Source organism: Choloepus didactylus, chromosome 4 (assembly GCF_015220235.1).
Source record: "Choloepus didactylus isolate mChoDid1 chromosome 4, mChoDid1.pri, whole genome shotgun sequence".
NCBI classification, from domain to species: Eukaryota; Metazoa; Chordata; class Mammalia; order Pilosa; family Megalonychidae; genus Choloepus; species Choloepus didactylus.
In genome coordinates this window covers 108,481,883-108,493,893 of record NC_051310.1, presented here as the reverse complement: position 1 = coordinate 108,493,893, position 12,011 = coordinate 108,481,883, and the positions used below count along the sequence as shown (strand labels likewise).

The window sequence follows — 12,011 nt, the reverse complement described above, 5'->3', positions numbered from 1 at the left end:
CCCAGGGCTCAGGTCTTGAGAAGGAGAATTTCCCCCATCCCTGGGTCATCATCTTAGCTCCAGCAGGTTGATGGGGCTTCTCAGATTTGTAAATGAAACCAGTTTCTTCCACACCAGGCAGCTTCCTGAGATCATGTTTCCAAGTGTGTCCTGCATCCACATCACAGCAGAGTGCAAAAAGGGGAAGGAATGTATTGAAGGTGAGATAGACCTCAATGTCTGTGGCTCAGGAGGCTTGGCCTCGTCTTCCCCATTTGGCTCACTGACGTGATACCTGGGGACCTGAGAGCACGGGAAGCCAGACAAAGGAAAAAGAAAGGGTCCGTGAATCACTCTAGAATCCCCAGTGGGCAGTGAAGTGTGGTGGAAAGAACACAGGATATGGAGTCATAGGCTCTGGCTCCCAATTCCAGATTTGTTTTCTGTCAGTTATGTGACACCCCCTTTCTGAGCCCTACTTTCTTCACATGTGAAGTAGAGATACCAAATATGAACCCTCAGATGTCTGTGAGTCTCTAAGGTAACAGCAGCTATGACCTGCCAAAGTCCTTTGGACACCTCTATTTGTTGACCATTGCTGCATAACAAACCACCCCCAAACTCACTGGTTTAAAGCAACAACCACTCACTGTTGTTCAAGAATCTGCAGGTCCATGGGTGCTGATTTCATCTTGCCCGTGGTCAGCTATGGGTTAGCTAAGTGGGTCTGCTGGTCTGTGCAGGGCCGGCTGGCTGTGAGCTGGACTAGGCAGGGACACCTCAGCTCTGCTCCATATGGTCTCTCGCCCTCCAACAGGCCAGCTTGGACTGGTCACATGCAGGGGCAGGGTCTAAGAGAGAATGTAGAAGCATGCAGGGCCTGCTGAGGGTTGGACTTGGAACAGGTGCATTCTTTGGCCAAAGCCAGTCGCAAGGCCAGTCAATCAAGAGGTGGAGTAACAGACCCTACTTCTTGATGGGAGGGCTAAGTCGTCACATTACAAAGGGCACGGATCCAGGAAGGAGGGAAGGATGGTGGCCATCTGTGTAATCAAACTGACACAATCCTTAGGTTCATGCTTTCCACAAGCGAGTCCAGGAAAGGATGAGAGAGGCACAGACTGACAGAGCTGGGTGTGACTTTCAAGACAGGCAAGTGGTTTGTCCAAGACTACACAACTGTAAGCAGTAGAGTCACAACCATATGTCAACTACCATATGTCAAAACCAGCCTCAATGCCACTTCTTCTATTGAATTTGCTCTGGGGAAAATCCAGTTAGATGGTGATTTAGGGTTTTACCTTTGTCTTCCTCTTTTTCCATTTTGCAATTTCAGAAGGTCAAGCAGGGGTTTGGCTTCCTGGGCCTCCTTTTGGAAGCAACCCTTGAGGAAGAAAAATAGGCCTCAGGATGGGACTCAGATTCAAAGTCCATGGCTTTAAGAGCTGACTTCAGCAACATTCCCTTCTCCTTTCAGAGAAGCACATGGTGCAGGAATTTTATTTCAGGCTTGCCCCTGTGATCATGCCTGTGCTCCCACTCTAGGGAAGAAAGATTCTTGTCCAGACACTTGCTAAAGTCTCCTAACTGACCTTCTTGCTTTCACACTCACCTCCTACACTGCTGTCCCACACCTTCTCACAAATTTACCAAAGTAATCTTTCTGATATTGGCTCTTATTGTGACATCCTTCTGGGGACTTGATCCATCAGAAGGGATGTTCTTAGCTGTGCACTTTGGAGCCAGGCCAATCCAGGTTTGAATCCAGGCTCTGATGCTTATTAGAGCTGTGTGAACTTGGACACACTGTTTAAATGTCCTCAGCCTCAGTTTCTTTAAAGGCAATATGGGCATTACAAAATCTCATTGGGTTTTGTAAGCATGAAATGTGATAAATGAATGGGAAGTCTTAGCAAAGTCCTTGGCACATAGTCCATACTCAAGCAATGCTAGCTGATTTTATTACTAATTATTATTATTTCATGGCTCCCCATGGCCATGAAATTCAACTCTGACCTCTAAAGCTCTCCATGGGGCCCCAGCTGCCTCTCTACACTCATCTTTCACTGCTGTGTGAGCCCTTCTTGAACACTCTCCTCTAGTTTAATGACATCCTCATCGTATCTTCTAGCTGACATCTGTGTTTCCACTCCACCACTTTGTCCATGCCACTCTAAAGGCTTCCACACTTCTTACCTCTCCCTGATTCCTGTCATCCTTCAGGGCCCAGCATAAGGTCCTCCTCCTCTAGAAAGCCTCCCCTGGCCACCCAAGTACCCCAGGGGCACTCCCTTCTCCCACTTTCACGTAATTCCTCTCTGTGGCACTCCCTTTCCCCTAGAGCCTATGCTGCTTTGCCAGCTATTTCAGCTACTACTGCTACTTAATAGACCATCTCCAAACTTAGTGGTTTAAAACAACGACAATCATTGGCTTATCTCACAGTTTTTGTGGGTCAGGAACTCAGACAGGTCTTATCTGGGCGGTTCTGGCTCTGGATGTGGTTGCTGTGAGATGGTGCCAAGCTGGAATAGCAAGGGCTGGAGAGGCTGGAGGCTGGCCAGGTGCCTCTCTCATTCCCCAGGGCTAGTTTGGGCTTCCTCACAGCATGGCCGCCTCAGTGCAGTCTGACTGCTTCGGAGACTCAGGGCTCCAGGGTGGGGGTGTTCTCTGAGCAAGGTGGAAATTGTATCCCCAGAAGTCACCTAGTGTCACTTCCATTGTTTTCTATTGGTTGAAACAATCACACACAAACAAAACACTCAATGGGAGGATTGCCCAAGTCTCACTGTAATAAGAGCAAACAGGGTGGAGATTTTTTTGCGGCCGTCTTTGGAAAACATGCTCTGCTTTGCTCCAGAGAAGAAAGAAGAGGGGGTGTTGTGAGCATAGACCCTGGAGCAGCTGCCTGTGATCAAGTCCTGAGTCTTGCCCTGAGAGGCTGTGTAGCTGCAGGCAAGTCCATCTACTGCTCTGTGCCTCAGTTTCCTTACCTGTAAAGGTACTTGTGAGGATTGACTGAGTTAATGCAGGTTGGAAAAGCACTTGGAAGAGCACCCAGGACACAGTAAGTGCTTATCAGTGCCGCTGTTTTGCTAATGACGGCATTAGTGAAGTCAATGTACAGTCGAGATTTAGTGATTCATTAGGCAAAGCTTTCAAGGCAAAGAAGAGTAAAACATTACTATTTATATATTATGAATAATTGTAGTGCTAGTCAATGTTCTATGGAGGCCTAGGGAGACACTGATCTTCCACTCACAGATTCAGTTCCTCAGTTACAGCCAGACTAAGGGAATCCAAAGTCAGGATCCTTCGTCATCATCATCATCGTCGTCGTCATTGTCGTCATCATCGTCATCATCATCTTCATCATCATCTTCATCATCAAACCTACAGGGTTTTTAGCCCCAGCAGATATTTTCATTGGTCATCAAAGTCAGATGAATTTCTAAAGCCCTGGACAGAAGTATTCCACATAAAACCCAAAAGCAAACTTCAAAAATATGACTTGAATTTTGAAAATAAAACCTGCTACTCGAATTCTGTGACAACACAGACAGCTTCCTGTTCCACTGTAGACGACAATGTTGGTGCTTCCGTCAGAGTCCATCAGATCCCTGTTTCTGACTTTGCTGTGCTTTTGCTTTTATCACCCAGTAGCTCTTCTTCAGAGGTTTGCAGAGAATCAGAAGTACCTGGGCATTTGAGTTCCCCCATTGATGGTTCTTGACCCATGGTTCTTGGTGACAAAATAGGAAAGCCAAGCTCCCCGGTCTGGGTTGGAATAAGTCTGGAGAGCAACTTACATGCCAAAGCTCCCTACAGGATCAGTCCTCTGCAGGACTCTGTCCAATATCATACTCCATGCTTGCTTGGCTTCCTCCCATCCTGTCCCGTTCCCCCCAGTCCTTTACTGTTTTCTCCTGGGAGTGCTTCCTTGATAAATCACCATCCTATGAATCCTCATCTCTGCATCAGCTTCTGGAGAATGTGACCTGAGAGAGACACAGATGCATGGGGTCCTTGGGGAGGGAGATAGTCATGGACTGAACCTGATATGGGAGCTGCTCAGCCTTGGCCCTAGTGTCTCTATAGGGTTTTAAGATCTGCAGCCTCTTGGTTTTCCAGGAATAATGCCTCTCCTGGTATTGAAGGGTTACTTGTTTCTTACCAGCTCCAGTCTACGTGCTTCTCAGATTTTCTTGGCCCACATGTCCCCTGGGCTTTGGTTGCCTGTTCAGTTGAGACTCCCATCTTTTAAGACCACCCGCTTTCTCAGTCTCACCTGAGGTGAGGGCCTGGCTTGGGCATGAACCCCATAGTACCCACTGAGGTTGAAGCCGTGGCAGCTCTGGTACCCACGTCGGACCTGAACAGACCCACAGAATCCACAGCTCCTCCCACCGCTTTGGGAGCAGATAAAGGGCTCTGCCACAGGGTGTAGGATTTGGCTTTCCCAGAGGTTGCCTGGAAGGCCTGAAAACAGCCCAAATGTGCAGAGTTGTATTAACTCCCTATTGTGTTTGACCTATAAGAGACAGGAGATAGGTGGGAGACAGAAGATACATTGCCCCTTCTTCCCTGCAATGCCCTCTTCCCAGGCTCAGTGATTCCATTCATAATGGAAGACATCCCATGTGGCCAAGAAACTGGCTGCGAAGCTGTGGCCAGCTCAGTAACACCTCACCTTGTGTTTGCTATTCCTTGTGTTTGCTATAGTTGTGCTTCATCGCCACAATCAATTTTTGAACATTTTCCTTACTCCAAAAAATAAAATTAAAAATAAAGGTAAAAAAAAGAACACCCAAAACATCCCCTACCCCAACCCCCTACCCCCACCCCACCATTATTCACTTATTTTTTGTCCCCATTTTTCTACTCATCTTTCCATACACTGGGTAAAGGGAGTGTGGGCTGCAAGGTTTTCACAATCACACAGTCACACCATATGAACTACATAGTTATACAATCATCTTCAAGAATCAAGGAGACTGGATTGCAGTTCAACAGTTTCAGATATTTCCTCCTAGCTATTCTAATAAACTAAAAAATAAAAAGGGATATCTATATAATGCATGAGAGTTACCTCCAGAATGACCTCTCAACTCCATTTGAAATCTCTCAGCCACTGAATCTTTATTATGTTTCAATTCTCTTCCCTCTTTTGGTGCAGAAGGCTTTCTCACTCCTGTGAAGCCAAGTCCAGGCTCATCCCTGGGAGTCATGTCCCACATTACCAGGGAGAGTTACAACCCTGGGAAGGACTCCATCATCTTTTGCAAGTTTCTCACCTGAGCTCCCTGCTGCCCCTCTGCCCCTTCAAGTACACTGACCATGCCAAAGTGGTCTTTCTCAAGTGCAAAGCTGATCATGTCCCTTCCCTGTTCAAAACACTTCCTTGGTTCCCCATTGCCCTGGGTCTAAATCCTAAATATCTCAACTCAAGGTCTGCTTCCCCATGGAGGCCACATTTAGAAGCTGCTGCCATTTCCCCTGAACCCTTACATCCCTTCTTCCCTGCCTTTATGTATCTGCACATGGCGTTCCCTCCTCCTAGAATCCCATCAGCCCACTTCTCCATCTGGTGGCTTCTTCCTCATCCTTCAAACTTCAACTTCATTGTCACCTCTTGAGGTTTCCTTGACCAGCCTCTACCACCCGGCAAAGTGAGGGCCCCTCCTCCCCCTCTTTTGGTGTCCTGTGTACTTTGCACAACTTTACTGATGCCCCTGCCATGGTATCTTATAATTGTTGACTTACTTATATGCCTCCAACCCTGTACTGTGAGATCCTTGAGGTCTCACCCATAGTAAATTCAGGACACATGTTTGAATAGATGAATGGACATCTCCTTACACCTTTTTCACAGTGTAAGTCCTGCTTGCAGAGCCAGGAAATGCACACCCCCAGCTTGTGGGCAGGCAGTCAATCCTGATTCCACTGATCACACTCCCTTGCCACCCCCTCCTCTCAAAAGATCTGAGTTAGGAAGTGAGAGCCAGGGAGATGTGTCGGGGGCAGAAGAATTGACATTCGGGCACTGTGGTGGCAGAGGTGTCCACTTCCTTGGCTGGGAGAGGGTCCAAGTGGCAGAGTTTCTGGTATCCTCCAAGTGCTCTAGGGGCTTAGTTCAATGGAGGCCCCAAAGGAGTGGATGGGCATTTCTGCCTGTTACTTCAGCCTGGCTCTCTGGCTATCCCCACCATTCTGGGAGCTGTCTCATATCCTTTACTGCTTAAATGAGCCAGAGTGGATTCTGTTGTTTGCAACCAAGACCCTGTTCAGTTCAGTGAGACAGAGCAGGAAAGAGTTTGGTGGAATGGTCAAACCCTCACTCTGCCACTTACCTAGTTGTGTGACCTTGAGCAAGTCAATTAACTTCTAAATGCTTCCTCATTTGTCAAATGGAAATAGACAATAGTAATTATCCCTTGGGGTTGCTAAGAGGATAGAATGTGTTGAAATTTTCTATTGCTGTGTGACAAATGATTACCACATTTCATGACTTACAACAAAAGAAACATTTATTATACTCCATGGTTCTGTGTTGACTGAGCTAATTATGAATTTCTTGCTTGAGCGTCTCCCATGTTATTGTGATCAGATGACAGCTGGAGCTGTTGTCATCTGAAGGCTCGGGAGAGCTGGACGTCTCAGTAACTTCCATGACCGTCATTTAATGCTGGCTGTTGGCTGAGAGAACACCTGTGGCTTTTCACAGCATGGGGTTCCGAGAGGGAGCACCTTAGAGCAAGTGTTCCAAGAACCATGGGCAGAAGTTGCAAGCTTCTTCTGACTGAGCCGCAGAAGTCTCAGATGTCACTTCCACCGCATTCTACTGGTCTATTATCTGGTCAGGCAAGTCACTAAGGCCAGCCCAGATTTAAGAGTCACATTCCGTCTTTTGACAGAAGGAGTAAGAAAAAATTTGCAGTCATTTTTAACTTACCACAATGAGATACCACAAAAAAAGACAATATCCGGTATAAAATATCTATGCAACAAATATTAGCTTTTTTGTTGCCCAATTCCTGCATTCATTCAGCCAGCTTCCGGCTCAGGAGAGGCCAGTCCCCCATCCACCAAATTCGCATCAATGGTAATCAATGTGCAGAAGCAGCAGGCAGACCAAGGTGATTGACTCAGGGAGTGAACCAAATTGAAATGTAGTTTGTGCAGCGAAAGATCTAGGAGACCTGGTTTCTAGCTCTAATTATCCCAATAAGTTATTCTGGTGCTTTGAGCAAGCCCATTGCCCTTCCTGGACTCAGTTTCCCCATTTATCAAATGGGGGTTTGGACTAGATGAGCTCCACAGCCCTTTCTGGTCCTGCCATTCTATGATTCTCCTGGTGTGATCCTCAGCACTGCCCCAGGGGCTCTGGGGACACATAACTGATGGCCAGGACATGGGGCTTGTTGTTTCTCTTCTCACAGCAGGGACTGTCCTGAGTCTCATCTTTGCTGTCACAGCTGGGCCTGAAACCTTGCCCAAGCTCTCTAAGTTCTCAGAGGTGCCTGACCTCCAAGCCAGTCCCTGTTGACTTCCCCTAATGAGCTTAGTCCCTGAAAGCCCCTTTAGTAAATGAGGTGTTGGTAACATTAAGGCGATGGGACATCCCCACCTCCTCCCACTCCTCCTGGGGAGCCTAAAGGGACTTGCTTAAGTCAGATCACACTGTGGCCACCTGCCCTCAGCCAGGAGACAGCCTCAGACCTTGCTGGGTGAGCTTTCCAGGTGACTTGCTGGGAGCTTTGTGGAGAGGTGAGATACGATTCCAGTAGGGCTGATGGCATTTGGAGGTTTCTTAGACCTCACCCATTTCCCATTGTCTAGAAATATGACCAGAGCATATATTTTTTCCAGGTTCTGGCAACCAGGAACCACCAGGCCATGGGAGCTGAGCAGCTTTTCAATATGGGGTAGAAAAAAGCTTCAAAGCATAATGTTCCTTGTTGGCCATCTTCCTGGTGATTGTTTCATGATCATTCCTTGGAATTTCATATGAACTGAGCCTTGAAAGTGGGTGAAATTTGACTAGATACAGGGAAGAGAGAAGGGCTTTATGGGATGGAGGAGGGAGCAGCATGATGGAGTGAAGCCTGGGAGGTGGGGCTGAGGACGCTGTGCTGAGGGGGTAGATGTACTAGAACATTCCCACCGATGGAAAAGGGAACATGAGATTCGGACCTTCGCCCTCTTTGCTGGCATTCGCTCACTCACTCACTCATTCATCATTGAGCCCCTGCTGTGTAGGGCACAGGACTGGCTCCCAGGAATAGAAGGGAGAACCAAACTTTCTCTTCCATACAGTCTAGCAAGGGAGACAGATGTTAATCAAATGGACATGCCAACAAATGTAAAATTTCAGTTGGGACCAGTGACAGGTACACAGTGTGATGAGGCCTTTGCTAGACAGTCTGACCTGATCGTGGAGGTCAAGGCAAATCTCTCTGAGGAGGTGATGTTGGAGTCAAGAATAGGATGAACAGGAGTTAACTACAGGAAGGGAGGAGGCAAGCACATTCCAGGCAAAGGGGACAGTGTGTGCAAAGGTCCTGGGCAGGGCAGAAGGGATCCCATTAGGCACTAGGGACCTGGGGTGGGGGGAGTTGGATATTTTCCTCCATGTTAATAAACTTGGCCTTTAAGGTAAAAGCAATGGGAGACTACTATTGGCTTTTAAGGCTATGGGTTATTGATAGGATCTGACTAGCATTTTGGCTATGTCACTCAGGCAGCAGTGTGGAGAATGGATCGAGAGCAGTGAAAGTAGTTGTTGAGAGAGCAGTTAGGAAGCTACTGCATTTACCCAGGCAACAGACAGACTCAGGTGTTAGAGATGGAGATGAGTGATGGGATCTGAGAGATATTTTGCAGTAACCTTGCTATGATCTGGAGGTGGGTTGGCTATGGAGGACGAAGGAGATGTCAAGGCCAACTCCCTGTTTCTGGCTTGGAAGTCTAGAGGAATGGTATAGCCATTTACCGAGATGGGGAAGTGTGAAGGAAGGGGTTAGACAGTTGATTCAGTTTTGGAAATTTTAAGTTTGAGGGGGACTGTGCAGTGTGCAGGTGGGTGGCTCTCTGAGCCCAAGTCGAGTGGAGTTGGAGAGCAACCTGAATCATCTGGTTTGGCTGTGACTTAATCCATGGAAGTGGAAGACTTCTCTCCTCTCCTCCAGGAGGAAGTGGATGGAATTAAGCAGGAGAGGAGTAAAACTGGGGAAAGAGGCACACAACCTTGGAGGAAGGCCAGCATTTACCATCCAGGGGGATGACTGGCCTGCAAAGCAGTTGAGAAAGGGGCCAGAGAAGGAGAAAGGCAGGCAGACCCAGAGCCTGCCTGGAGGTCTGGCTTTGCATTCTGCAAGCATCTCAGTCTGGGCACGGCCTTTCCAATGCATGATAGTAATAACCGCTTTCTCCTTGCCAGTCACATCCCAATGGTCATCTGCAGGTCCCAATCTATACCAGATCTAGAGCTTAGGACCCTGACATCACCCCAACTCATGCGTACCACCTGTGATCAGAACAGAGGAAGAATCTTCATATGACTTCTATTTAGGTTCTCAGAAATAGAAGAAAGAAAATGGAAGCGTACTGCTGGAAGGGGGTGTTTCCCAGTAGAAGCCATAACTGAATCTCATGTACCTTGCCTCCTTTCCCTTACACCCCATGGAACAAATGGAAGGAAAGGGTTAAAATTTGTATTCAGATCTATGGAATAACACTTAGAGAAACCAAGTTGGTTTCTATGGGCTCTGATGAAGCCTGTAATCTGACATTCAGTTCAATTCATTCCAATTGGATTCAAGTCAATGTAATTCAACTCAGTCAATTCAAATTAATCCAAGAAACCTATGAGAGTTTACAGTTCTGGGTGGAGTGAGTGAGAAGGAGACCTCAATACTTCAGGGTCCAAAATGATTAGTTGTCTTGGAGGAGCCAAATGGGCTAGCAATGGTGGACCAGGTCCAGGAGACAAAATGACTTCCCTACAACAGGAAGAGAATGGGCCAGCCCCAAACAGAAGCCAGGGCCAGTTATTCTATTGAACATTCTTCCTGAAAAGATCACCCATATCCCCTTTGCTGGCATGGAGACAAAGGGAAGCAGGAAGCTGAAAGAGGGGGAGGCTGCCTGCCCAGGTCTCTACAAACCAGTCTACTGTTCACATCTCCGAGGAAGGGAGATGGGCCAGTTTTCATTCAAAAAGACTAGGGAAATGGAGAAAGTAAACACACTGTTGCAAGGCACCACTTTGGAAGCAGTCAGTGGGCCCCACCCCTTGTTGGCTGCTTCTCCAGAAAGTTGAATGAGACCAAAGCTACCACCCCCTCCCCACCCCACCTCATCTGCAGCCATCAACTCCAGGCTCTGCAGCTGGAATACCTCCCTCCCTCCAATGGCTTCCTGGTTTCTCAAGGGCAAGAGGCAGTCATCTGCTAAACCATGACCTCTTTGAGAACCTCACTGTGTCCTACTTATCTTCCCAACTTCTACCCTACCCTGTACTGTCGGCACTCCTTAGGCACTTGTTTAGTTATTGAGGAATGAACTTGCTCATGGCCACACAACCAAGAGGGGAAAAGCAGGGTCTAAACCCCAGTAATCCTTTCTTCACCTCCCCTTGGGCACCATGTCCATGTCACCAGGGAGATAAAGACAAGGCAGCCAGAAATGAGGTGCCCACTAACCAGAGCTGCTTAGCATAGGATGGCAGAGCCACTCCACAGGCCATTCTGTGGATGAACAAGTGATGCCAGAGATAGCACATGATTCAAAGTCACATGGAAAGCGTAGTGCAGGGACAGGATGGTATCGTGGACGGGGCATGGACTCTCAGGACAGAAAGCCTGCGTCTGTTTCATCTCTGCCTTTTACCAGCTGTGTGACTTTGGGCAAATTTCTTAGCTCCTTTGAGCCTCAGTCTTCTGGTCTGGAACACTGAGGATTCTGTAAAGTAATGCCTTAGTCTTCCAAAGTTGCTATGACAAATGCCACACAATGGGTTGACATAAACAATGGGAATTTATTGGCTGATGGTTTTAGAGGCTGGAAGGCTGGCTTCCTCTCAGAGTTGGTAGTTTCTGGTAGACTGGCCATCCTTGGGTACTTGGGTTTTCCATCATATGTGATGTCCTCTCCTTTCTCTTGTGGGTTGGTTGACTTCCAGCTCTGGCTCCTTCTCATGGCTTTCTCTTTTATAAAACCTCCAACAATAGGACTAAAATACATCCTGATTCAGCTGGCCACACCTTAATTAAAAGTAACATCTTCAAAAGGTCCTATTTACAATGGGTTCACATCCACAGATATGGGATTAAGATTAAGAACATGTTAAGGTTTTTTTTTGGGGGGGGGTATACAATTCAACCTTCCATAGGTAATTATGTAAAATGACTCACCCATTCCCTGTCACAGGGTAAGTACTTGATCCATGGAAATGGTAGAATATTCAGAGAAATCCAGAACCAATATAAATAGCTCACATTCATCAAGCTCTTACTATGTGTAGGCACTGTTCTATGTGCTTCACATGTGTTAACTCACCTACAAAATGGAAACTATTGTGGTCATTCCCATTTTACAGATGAAGAAGCTGAGGTACCAAGAGGTTAAAACACTTGTCCAAGGCCACTTAGCCTAAAAGCAGCAGAGCTGGGCTTCCCCCCAAAGCAGTCTGGCTTTGGAGGCCAGATTTCCAAGCCAGTACCTTCTGCTCTCTGGCTCAGGCTGCTGCCTAACCTATTATATCCTTTTCAGCCCTCCTTCCTCAGCAGCCATGCGGTGAAGGAAACCTGCCAGAAACACCCACCAGCCCTGGGGTACCTGAGCAGCCAGGACAAGGCACGGGAGCCAGGGCCTGCACCCCTCCTTCTTCACTGTCCATTAGGAGCTGGCCATGGGATAGATGGGTGCCAAGCCAGCCGGACAGCTCTGCCCCCATCACCTCCTCCAATTCAGAGCTTGCAGATGACTGAGCTGGGTGAAGTCTCCAATGCTGCTGGTTAACCTTGTGGGCA

The 12,011-nt window shown here is 47.6% G+C and overlaps 1 long non-coding RNA gene across 1 annotated transcript; it reads right to left on the bottom strand.

The window, feature by feature from the left end:
- Nucleotides 1-736: 736 nt before the first annotated feature.
- Nucleotides 737-12,001, bottom strand: LOC119531829. The gene is made up of 3 exons (XR_005216416.1): nt 11,818-12,001; nt 1,281-1,363; nt 737-830 (listed from the first exon to the last, which is right to left on the bottom strand). It is a non-coding gene; the product is annotated as an uncharacterized LOC119531829 (long non-coding RNA).
- Nucleotides 12,002-12,011: the final 10 nt, after the last annotated feature.